The 9120-nt window shown below is 54.1% G+C and overlaps 1 long non-coding RNA gene across 1 annotated transcript; it reads left to right on the top strand.

Moving 5' to 3' along the window:
- The first annotated feature begins 716 nt into the window (after window positions 1-716).
- Window positions 717-3736, top strand: LOC122891756. Its single transcript, XR_006381323.1, has 3 exons — window positions 717-739; window positions 2492-2578; window positions 3671-3736. It is a non-coding gene; the product is annotated as an uncharacterized LOC122891756 (long non-coding RNA).
- Window positions 3737-9120: the final 5384 nt, after the last annotated feature.

The raw sequence follows: 9120 nt of genomic DNA, 5'->3' as shown, positions 1-9120 counted from the left end.
CTGGATTAGCAAGGGAGGAAAAGCATACAGGGAGGTTGTACGCAGAAGCCCCTGGAAAGGCCGGTCTTCTGGGGAAGGGAGCTGCGGAGCTGGAACGCCCGGGGCTGGGTCCCCTTCGTACCTTTTGGATTTCGTGGGATGCAAATGTTTTATCCAGGCAAAAATAAATAAATACATAAGTAACATAATCAGGCAGTTTTGCCCTGACCCCGCTCCCCGCACCCTTAACCTCCTGCATTCTAGAAATACTCCAGGGCTTGTGTTATCCTTATCAAAATTCCTTTAGGCCTTGAGCCTCGTCGCAGCCTGCCCGCAGTATCCCCCGCCTGAGGGAGTGGGGTGAGTCACAGCCACCCCCGACCAGCTGTTCGCCATCTGCAGGCCTTCCTAGGGAAGAGCCCCTTCCTGCTGTGGCCCCCAGCCCTGCAAAGACTCTAGGGTTCCTTTTATCGCTCTCTTTCTCTCCCCTTAGACTGTAATTCAAAGGAATTCAACCCCCACTTATTAGCGGTGCCAGGCACTGTTCTAGGAGAGAATCTGAAAGGGAAGGAATGACCAGAGCCGGGGCGGGGCAGGGAGGGGGGTGGAGGAGCAATTCTGTTTGTGTGTTGCACGGAGACAGCATCTGGGAAGTCTTCCTGCAGGAGATGGCACCTTGAAAGAAAAGCGCTCTCCTGGGCACAGCCAAGGTCTTTGGGAACTTATCAGCAGGTCTTTCTTGAGCACAAGGATGCATGAGGTCAGTGTTAAGTGCAAGGCTGAAGGCCAAATGAGGAGGCACAAACACAGGGCCTTTCCTCAAAGAACTTAGTCATGCAGGGGAGAAAAGAGCACATTTCATAGGAGGCTGTGGGAACTGCTGAGCAGAATATGCTTCATTGCCATATCCAGGAGGACAGGCAGGCTGCTAAGGGTTCCAGGGGATGGTTATGAACCTCGTGGGGGAAGGGCCTTCACACATCTGCACATCTCACTCATCTTGCATGCAAGGTCTCAGGCCCAGAGAGGGGCAGGCAATTAGGCAGGTCACACAGCAAGTCAGCGGCAGAGCCAGGACTAGCCCCTGGGCTCCTGACTCCCAACTCAGGGCTCTCCCAAGAGCCCCCACTGCCTCCCACAGGGCTGGGAGCTTGGGGCGGCATCAGGGAAGTCTTCCAGAAGCAGGGATGCTAGGCACTCTGACCCCAGGCATTCGTTGAGCAGGTGGCACAGACGCGAGGCACAAGGTGTTGTCCCAGGAAGGAACCTGCCCCTTTTGTAACCTGGGGAGACTCTGCCCGGGTTGGGCTGAGCTCAGAGCCGCCGGTGAGAGCAATCTAGACAGGAAAGGGCCACCTGATAAAGGTAATCTCATGTAACCCTCCCTGTGGGACTCTGTGTAGGAATCAGGCCCGTTTCCAGGAGATCAAATGAAGCCTTAGAGCAATGAAGTGACTTGCCCAAGGTCGCTAGGCAGTGATGACCATGACTCAGCCATAAACAGTGCCCTGCGCTGTTTCCACAAGACTATTCTGCCCGCATTTAGGAAGTTCATAGCCCTCCCTCCAAGACATACACGCGGTTCCTCCAGATGTGCCCAACAAGGGGGTGAAGCCCCACCAGGAATGCTCTTTCTTCCTGCTTCCCACCAGCACCCCCTTCAAAGGAGCAGGTAACCCCCGAATGCCCCATCAGCCATTTACACTTGAGTATAAATTAGTTATCAGACTCTGAGACTGCAGCTGAATACAGGGCCCTGCCCACAGTGACACACGAAGGTGAAGAGGGAGAGGTCCTTGGGCCTGAGCTGCGCCCCAGGAGTGGCAGGGTGGAGCTTCCCTTGAAGCATCTGGGCACTGGGCACCGTGTCCAGGTGGCACCAGGAAGGGAGGTGCCCAAGGGCGGAGGCGCGCAGAGATGGGGAAAGAACAGCAGCTTTGCTCAGGTTCCAACCTGCGCTGTCTGAAGCCAGCCCTCATCTCCCTGGGCCTCACGACCGCACCGCTGCAGTGGGGAGACTTCCTGCAGGTGGGGGTCCTACGAAGGGGCTCCATCCCAGGGTTCTCAAACTTAAGGGAGCCCTGGCATCCCCTGGAGGGCTCCCAAAACCCCAGACTGCAGGGTCTCACCTCAGAGGGTCAGCTTCAGTTAGTCCGGGGGAGGGGCCTAACTAACTAACTAACTAACTAACTGAGTGCCCTAACAAGTTCCCAGGTAGCTCAGAGGCGGCTGGTGCTCTCCTCCTTCTCTATAAAAACCAGGTGATTGCTACAAAAGCCTAGAGACTATGGGGGCGGGGGTGGACAGTGCAGAGCCCAGAAAAGCCTTAGGTAAAAACTTGACATCTGGCAGGGATTTCACACCCCCAACCCCTCGGTTGGACCAACGGTACCCAGGAGGAGGAGGCATACAGGGCCAAGGTCGGGGTGAGGATGCTGAGCTCTCCCCAGCAATTGCCCCCGTGAAAATCTCCCACTAAGTGCATGATAGCAGGTGTTTCTTTCTATGCCAGGCGCTGTGTCCAGGGCTGCCCGTGGACTGTCTCACCTGATCTTGCCCGCAAGTCTAGGAAGTAGGTCATCAACACCCTGTTTCACAGGTAAGGAACCCGTGGCAGGCACAATAATGGCCTCCAGAGGTGTCCATGTTCCCAGCCCCAAAGCCGGTGAATGTTGGCTTTCATGGCAAGAAGGGCTTTGTAGATGTGATTCTGATATGGATCTCGAGACAGGGAGATTCTTCTGGATTATCTGAGTCAGCCTGGAGTGATCACAGAGGCCCTAATCCCACCAGACAAAAAGTCAGTGTCTTAGTCCATTCGGGCTGCTATAATAAAACACAGCACGGGCTGGGTGGCTTATTAACAACAGACATTTATTTCTCACGGTTCTGAAGGCTTGAAGTCCTAGATCAAGGTGCCCTCAGGATTGCTTTCCCCTAAGGTTCTTCCTCCCTATTCACAGATGACACCTGCTCGCTGTGTCCTCACATGGTGGAAGGATCGAGGGAGCTCGATATTATAAATTATTTTATAAATAATAAAAGATATTATTTATAAAATTATTTTTTTAATTAAAAAAAGATTTTATTTATTTATTTGAGAGAGAGAGAGCACAAGCAGGCAGAGCAGCAGGCAGAGGGAGAGGGCGAAGCAGGCTCCCCGCTGAGATGAGAGTCCAATGTGGGGCTCCTTCCCAGGACCCCCAGCCCTTACAAAAGAGGGAAGGGCTCTGCCCTCCTGACCCAAGCACCTCCCAAAGGCCCCACCTCCAAATACCATCATCTTTGGGGGTGAGCGTTTCAACACGTGACTTTGTGGGGGACAGAAACCTTGAGACTGCAGCAGTCAGGGAGTCGGAAAGGAGGTGTGAGAGTAGAAACAGAGGTTGGAGGCATGAAGGATGGGGCTGCCAGCCCAGGTGTGTGGAGGGCCTCTGGCAGCCAGACAAGGCCAGGAAGGATTCTCACCTGGGGCCTTCAGAAAGACCACAACCCAGCCAACACCCTGATTTTAGCTCCCTCAGATTCATTCTCGATTTCTGACTTCCATAATGGTCAGATAAAAAATGGGTCTTGTTTTATGCCCCTGAATCTGCGGTAATATGTTATAAGGGTCGTGGAAAATTCATTCCAAACCAAAGGCTCAGAAGGATGCAGTGATAAGACTCAAATGTTCTCTTTCTGTCCACAGGAACTGCGCTCAGACTCCTAACCGCAAAGCTGACTCAACAGCCAACCAGGGTCAAGAATGGAAGGCACCAGTGCCATTCCTCCCCACCAACCCCTACCCCGCGGAGTAGAAATGAACTTGAGGGTGAGCGTGGGGGAATTCTGCTGTGCTGCTGTTAAACGTCAGAAGAATTGTTTTGGGGAAGAGGGAGACTTTTGGCCAGCCACAGCAGAGAGCCTCCAAATTTTGGAACTCCAGTTGGTAAGAACTGGCTGCCTGGGGCTCTGTGTGGGGAAGGTAGGGGGTGGTTGGGGGGGGGGGACAGCATCTGACTTGGCTCTGCATGGAGGACCAGCATTGTATGCTGATCGGGATTAGATAAATTCCCTAGGGTTGGCCCTGGGTCTGACTCATCTTTTTATTCCTGGGCCTAAGATGTGCCCCAAACAAAGCAAACACTCAATAAATGTTGCGAGGAGGGACAGGACAGAAAGAGGCAAGAAGGGGGAGGGAAAGCAGGGAAAGAGAAATTTGTTTCCAGTGGGTAGAATCCCCTGGTGGAAAGCTTCTAATTCCCTCACTTTGTTCTGTTCACAGCAACCCCTTCTTTTTGGGGCGGCGGGGGTCCACCCCCCACCTCATTCCAGCTGGTTACCGCAGGGCTGCCAATCACAAGGGCTTGCCCCTCCTCTCCTGGGGCAGGCCTAGGACTCAAACCAGGCAACAGGACTCTGGTTCCTAGAATCACCAATGGGGAGAGTGCGTCTGACGGCCACATCCTGGAAAGGTGGTCCATAAACTCAACCAGTCAAGAGGAGGTGATAACTGGGCCAGAACCCTGGTCTGTGAGACTCCCGAGACCAAGCTCAGGCACTGCTAACCTTAAAGACATCTCTCCTGGGACCACCAGCCAGCCGAAGGCACAAAAGCCACCTCCCCTCCCGGGAGGTGCGGGCACCCAGCCTTTCCTGCAGGGGCGTGGCCAATGTGTTCCACGAAATCCCCCACCTCCATTTTTATTCTGCTTAGCTATTCGGGGTCAGTGTCTGGGGCTTGAAACGGAAGAACCCCAACTTTGAACAGTGTTTCTAGAAGGAGTAGCGGGCCGATCATCATAAATGTTGCACTCGGGAAAAGCTCTTTAGTTGGGGACTTGAGAAAGGACAGGTTTGTGCTCTCCCAGATTCACGTGTTGAAGTTCTCATGGGATGGATGGGAATTAGAGGCGGGGCCTTCCAGAGTTTGAGGCCACCCCCACCCCCACCGTGATGGGATGAGTGCCCTCTGAGGAAGACAGAGGGCGCTAGTGAGCACACAAGAAGACCGGTGTGGCAACCAGGAGGAGGCCTCCCCAAGGACTCAACCTTGGGGGCACCCGATCTTGGACGCCCCCGTCCCTGGGTAGAGCAGCCCGCCCTGAGGCACGGCAGCGTGGGGGCGGTTCGGTGAGAGTATTGTGGGGTCAGGTCAGTTGGGGAATGAATGGGAGGGAGGGTCTGGAGCACCATGGCCAGTGAACTTGTGTTAGACGCCCTCCATTCCGGCATGGGCCTTGACCAAGTCCCTTTACTCCGAGTCCTTTTGCGCCGGGAGCCTCAAGGAGGCCAGGTCACGAATATTATTTATCTCATCAGGTCTCTATGAGGTACATGGAGATAATGCAGACGAAGCCCTTAGCACATTTCCAGGCTTCTCTCCTCTCCAGAGTGCTCAGGCCATGAGAATAACTCTAGATTAATGGACCCGTGAAGCATTACTGAGCGCCTGCAGCGTCCTCTGACGGGCCAGAAGGGGGCTGGGGCTCAAACCTGGGCACTTTCCATCAAGAGCCCCAGATCATTTTTTTTTTCAGTATTCCAAAATTCATTGTTTATGCACCACACCCAGTGCTCCATGCAATATGTGCCCTCCACAATACCCACCACCAGGCTCACCCACCCCCACACCCCCTCCAAAACCCTCAGTTTGTCTCTCAGAGTCCACAGCCTCTCATGGTTCGTCTCCCCCTCCGATTTCCCCCAGCTCACTTCTCCTCTCCTTCTCCCAATGTCCTCCAGGTTGTTCCTTATGCTCCACAAATAAGTGAAACCATATGATAATTGACTTTCTCTGCTTGACTTCTTTCACTCAGCATAATCTCCTCCAGTCCTGTCCATGTTGCTACAAAAGTTGGGCATTCATCCTTTCTGGTGGAGGCATAATACTCCGTAGTATATATGGACCATATCTTCTTTGTCCATTCATCTGTTGAAGGGCATCTAGGTTCTTTCCACAGTTTGGCGACTGTGGCCATTGCTGCTATGAACATTGGGGTACAGATGGCCCTTCTTTTCACTACATCTGTGTCTTTGTGGCAAATACCCAGTAGTGCAATTGCAGGGTCATAGGGTAACTCTGTTTTTAATTTCATAAGGAATCTCCACACTGTTTTCCAAAGTAAGAGCCCCAGATCTTAACCAGTATTCTTCCTTCCTCCTCTAGGGAGAGGCCCAAATCCTTCCCTCTGTAAGAAGCCTTGACTATAGACACATGGTCTCAAATCCCACCCCAAGAAGTATGGGGTCCATTTGGAGAAGAGATTCCCACACGTAAAAGGACGGTGAACTGAGAAGGCAAATCATGCATGATGAGAGCCAGAGGAGCCAGGAAGCCCAGCGGGAGGAGGGCCCCTCTGCCTGGATTTCAGGCCATATCCAGTGTCTCCAGAAAGAAAGGACTAGAAGCCACCAACCTAATCCAGAGGCCCCAGGGAAGCGGCAAGCTCCTTTGAGAAGACAAGTTCCCACAGGCTTTATCTTCCGCTTTCACTCCTCTCCAAGCAGCTCAGGCTCTGGGGAGGAGGAAGAGTGGGGTGGGGGAGGACCCAGCACCGGACTGGAGAGGGCTGGCAGCGCAGGCTCAGAGCGGGAGGAGCTCCAGGACCTCACCTGGTCGGTGCCCTCATTCTGTAGCCCAGACAGGGCAGTGACTCGGGCAGAGTCACAGAAAGTGGGTGGCAGAAGCACAGTGAGGACGCAGGTCTCCCAGGCCACCGGCCATGCAAGCACATGGCCCCGCTGCTCCCAGATGGGAGGGACATTTCTCCAAGCTCTTTCCGGAGCCCCCCCTCCCCTTTCCGCAGACCCTCAACATGCAACAATAAGAAAGAGCCCTGGGTTTGGAGCCAGGAGACCCGAGTCTCCAGGGCTCACTCTGAGACTAACTCATCTGTACACTTGGGTGAGGTCCCTCACCTCTCTGGGCCTCAGTTTCTTTCTTTTTTTTTTTTTTTATTTGACAGACAGAGATCACAGGGAGGCAGAGAGGCCAGGCAGAGAGAGAGAAGAGAGAGGAAGAAGCAGTCTTCCCACTGAGCGGAGAGCCCAATGCGGGGCTTGATCCCGGGACCCTGGGATCATGACCTGAGCTGAAGGCAGAGGCCTGACCCCACTGAGCCACCCAGGCGCCCCTGTTTCTGCAAAAATAAAACAAGGGGGGCTGGACTCCATTTCGAAGCTTAAAGCTTCCTTGGGTCCGGCATTCTGAGGGCCAAGGGCTATGAGTAGGATCCACCCCCCTGCTGCAGCCCGTATCTCCAGAGGCCTCAGAGATCCCAGAAGGAAGAGGAATTTTGCCAGAAGCATGGATGGGGAGGGGCTCTGGCCCCTGTATTCGCCCTTTGCTGATCCGAAGCGCTGGCCTGCAGATGGGTGGTTGGTACCGGCTAGAGGGCAGAGGAGAGGACTGAGCCCAGGTGATGGCACAGAGTCCAGAGCCCAGCTGCGGCCTCCACTACCCCCTCCTCCCCACCCCACCCCCCGGGGGCAAGTGGCATCCTAAGACAGCCTGGCAGGGGAACTAGATGCCAAGTGGAGAATGAGGCGGGGGATGGGGGTGGGTAGGGGTGTTGGGAGGGTGTGTTAGATCGTGGGGTGGGGGGATGTGGTGGGATTGTGGTGGGGCTGTTCTCTTTCTTCTCATCTGGATCTTGGATCCCCTGGGAGCCCCACTGGGAGCCCCTTGCAGCCCTGGGATCTTGATGGGGGGGATCTCAGACACTGGGGCAGGCTGCGACCAGCTCTGCCCTCTGGGGCTGCTGCTTTACAAGTGCAAGTAGCTGTGGAGTGAAGGACAGCCCCTCAGGATGCTACAAGTTAAAATTCTTTATGAAGGGGCGCCTGGGTGGCTCAGTGGGTTAAGCCGCTGCCTTTGGCTCAGATCATGATCTCAGGGTCCTGGGATCGAGTCCCGCATCGGGCTCTCTGCTCAGCGGGGAGCCTGCTTCCCTTCCTCTCTCTGCCTGCCTCTCTGTCTACTGTGATCTCTCTCTGTCAAATAAATAAATAAAATCTTTAAAAAAAAAAATTCTTTATGAATCAAAAAGGGCCTCCAAGGGGGTGTCTGGGTGGCTCAGTGGGTTAAGGCCTCTGTCTTCAGCTCAGGTCATAATCCCAGGGTTCTGGGATCGAGTCCCGCATTGGGTTCTCTGCTCAGCAGGGAGCCTGCTTCCCCCTCTCTCTCTGCCTGCCTCTCTGCCTACTTGTGATCTCTGTCTGTCAAATAAATGAATAAAATCTTAAAAAAAAAAAAAAAAAAGGGCCTCCAAGCCACCACTAGACCCTTTGGAAGGACGCTTGGATCCACGTTTTTTAACGCGCCAGTCAAAGTGCAGGATTTGGTGAGTCACACTCAGAATTTCCTACCAATGATGATGATGATGATGATGATTTAAAAAAAAAAAAAAAGAATAAGAGAAAATGTCAGAGTGAGTCTTGGGTAGTCCACCATCTCATGAAATGCTGGTTTCAGTTTGGCAAGCTGCGCCTGGCTGTGATGGGATGTCTCTGGTCGCTGTCTGGAAACCTTGAGAAGCCACTGCCCATAGATGACGAGGTGACAGACATGCCCTTTGTTCTCCAGTTCGGGGTGGGGGGGCGGTGAGAGGGGTGGGGAAGGAAGCGGGCCAAGGTGCAGGGTCCTCCCTGAGGGGGGCACCAACCTGCCTCAGCTCCCCACTCACACACCTCGACCAAAGGCTCCGGCCACACCCAGCCAGGGGCCCCACCCCTGCAACTGCACGTGGTCACACCTCTCTGCTTCCTTCAAAGTCCCTCTTCCTTCAGCCCTGCTGCGCCCAATCCTGCCTTTGCTCCAGGACGCTGTGTAGAAATGACCCTCCAGGGGCGCCTGGGGGGCTCAGTGGGTTAAGGCCTCTGCCTTAGGCTCAGGTCATGATCCCAGAGTCCTGGGATCAAGCTCTGCATCAGGCTCTCTGCTCAGCGGGGAGCCTGCTTCCTCCTCTCTCTCTCTGTCTGCCTCTCTGCCTACTTGTAATCTCTGCCTGCCAAATAAATAAATAAAATCTTTAAAAAATTAAAAAAAAAAAAGAAAATACCCTCCATCTGACAGTTGTCCCACAGGGAACCAGGCACGATGATCGCTTCGTGCCTGGCTGTCCCGCAGTCTGCTACAGCCGACTTTACCCTCTGTCA

This window comes from Neovison vison, chromosome 12, assembly GCF_020171115.1.
Source record: "Neovison vison isolate M4711 chromosome 12, ASM_NN_V1, whole genome shotgun sequence".
In the NCBI taxonomy this organism is placed as follows: domain Eukaryota; kingdom Metazoa; phylum Chordata; class Mammalia; order Carnivora; family Mustelidae; genus Neogale; species Neogale vison.
This window is presented reverse-complemented; position numbering and strand designations above follow the sequence as displayed.